Below are 2,097 nucleotides of genomic sequence, written 5' to 3'. Positions count from 1 at the left end.
AATCTTATAGTCTGACTTCTTTTGAAAAAATCCTTTTATTTTAATTTTTAGTCATATAATTATTTGGATTATTCAATTTCTTTAAACAAAAATTGAGATGACAACAAAAATAGAGACTTGAACAAAATATATACAACAACGTATAATATGTACAAAGACATGGGCAATGTCACAACTTTCATATAATGTGATATTCAGTAGACATATTCAACATTTGAAAGACAACATTAAGTGCACTTAGGGACATAAACAACAAGACCTAACAAATTGACGAAACATTGACAAATATTCCTGTTCATGGACAAGAGAAAACGCCCTGTGTTGATTAAAGTTTTTTTGAAAACAGGTGCGGATTCTGGTGATTAATAAAGAATTTATTTGTTCTTAATTATCATGTAATAGACCATCCAATAATCTGATTTTTAAGTTTGTAATCCTGGGGAGATTGGTCTATTTGAAAGGACGGAGATAAAGGGAACAGGGGTCGACGCGTTTCGAATCCCCTAAGTAACAGGGATTCTCATCAGGACCGTGAAGATTCAATCTATAAAAGAAATAATAAAAACATTCTGTCAGTCATACTCAGAACACTCAACTTCAATCTATCAAGCAAACTCTCAGATCATACCTTTGTCATGTGATTCAGCAGTCGTTCTCCCAATGTAGTTATTTGGAATGGATCTGTAATATTAAGGATTCAATGGACTTAATAAGGTTGGAGTACCGAATAGAAAGGAAAAAAGATGACTTGCGTAAATCAGGGCACTCACATGTAGATGCGGTGTGTCCGCGTGATCAGTTCCTTCTTGTCGATTAAATCAGTCGATTCTAGAAGGAAGAAAAACCTTTATTTGCCTCGGCAAAACAGGGGCAAGCACTGGCGACTTCGTGAGTGAAATTGGCTCGGAATTGGGAGCATATAAGCACGCTGCGCGTCTGATTGTGAAGGAAGGGTGTGTCCAAGAATGAAATAGTTCTTGCAGTCGGTTGCGTACATTCACGAAGAAGTATGTGAGTACTTCTGCATTCAGATTCGTTTAGATTACGGCGGCTTCCTATTCATTCTTGGACACACCCTTCCTTCACAATCAGACGCGCAGCGTGCTTATATGCTCCCAATTCCGAGCCAATTTCACTCACGAAGTCGCCAGTGCTTGCCCCTGTTTTGCCGAGGCAAATAAAGGTTTTTCTTCCTTCTAGAATCGACTGATTTAATCGACAAGAAGGAACTGATCACGCGGACACACCGCATCTACATGTGAGTGCCCTGATTTACGCAAGTCATCTTTTTTCCTTTCTATTCGGTACTCCAACCTTATTAAGTCCATTGAATCCTTAATATTACAGATCCATTCCAAATAACTACATTGGGAGAACGACTGCTGAATCACATGACAAAGGTATGATCTGAGAGTTTGCTTGATAGATTGAAGTTGAGTGTTCTGAGTATGACTGACAGAATGTTTTTATTATTTCTTTTATAGATTGAATCTTCACGGTCCTGATGAGAATCCCTGTTACTTAGGGGATTCGAAACGCGTCGACCCCTGTTCCCTTTATCTCCGTCCTTTCAAATAGACCAATCTCCCCAGGATTACAAACTTAAAAATCAGATTATTGGATGGTCTATTACATGATAATTAAGAACAAATAAATTCTTTATTAATCACCAGAATCCGCACCTGTTTTCAAAAAAACTTTAATCAACACAGGGCGTTTTCTCTTGTCCATGAACAGGAATATTTGTCAATGTTTCGTCAATTTGTTAGGTCTTGTTGTTTATGTCCCTAAGTGCACTTAATGTTGTCTTTCAAATGTTGAATATGTCTACTGAATATCACATTATATGAAAGTTGTGACATTGCCCATGTCTTTGTACATATTATACGTTGTTGTATATATTTTGTTCAAGTCTCTATTTTTGTTGTCATCTCAATTTTTGTTTAAAGAAATTGAATAATCCAAATAATTATATGACTAAAAATTAAAATAAAAGGATTTTTTCAAAAGAAGTCAGACTATAAGATTGGTCTTGAATTGGGGATTGCTACTCAATCATAAAAAACGAGTTAATCATAGTGCAGTACTGGCATTTTT

General features: G+C 36.1%; 2 long non-coding RNA genes across 2 annotated transcripts; one reads left to right on the top strand and one right to left on the bottom strand.

Moving 5' to 3' along the window:
* Positions 1-267: 267 nt before the first annotated feature.
* On the bottom strand, positions 268-830 carry LOC146802537 (uncharacterized). Its single transcript, XR_014967411.1, has 3 exons — positions 771-830; positions 629-681; positions 268-544 (listed from the first exon to the last, which is right to left on the bottom strand). It is a non-coding gene; the product is annotated as an uncharacterized LOC146802537 (long non-coding RNA).
* A 368-nt stretch (positions 831-1,198) lies between these two features.
* Positions 1,199-1,761, top strand: LOC146802536 (uncharacterized). The gene is made up of 3 exons (XR_014967410.1): positions 1,199-1,258; positions 1,348-1,400; positions 1,485-1,761. It is a non-coding gene; the product is annotated as an uncharacterized LOC146802536 (long non-coding RNA).
* Positions 1,762-2,097: the final 336 nt, after the last annotated feature.

The sequence above is a fragment of the Triturus cristatus genome, chromosome 8 (genome assembly GCF_964204655.1).
Source record: "Triturus cristatus chromosome 8, aTriCri1.1, whole genome shotgun sequence".
NCBI lineage: Eukaryota > Metazoa > Chordata > Amphibia > Caudata > Salamandridae > Triturus > Triturus cristatus.
The sequence above is the reverse complement of the archived record's forward strand: the minus strand, read 5'-3'. Positions and strand labels throughout refer to the sequence as shown.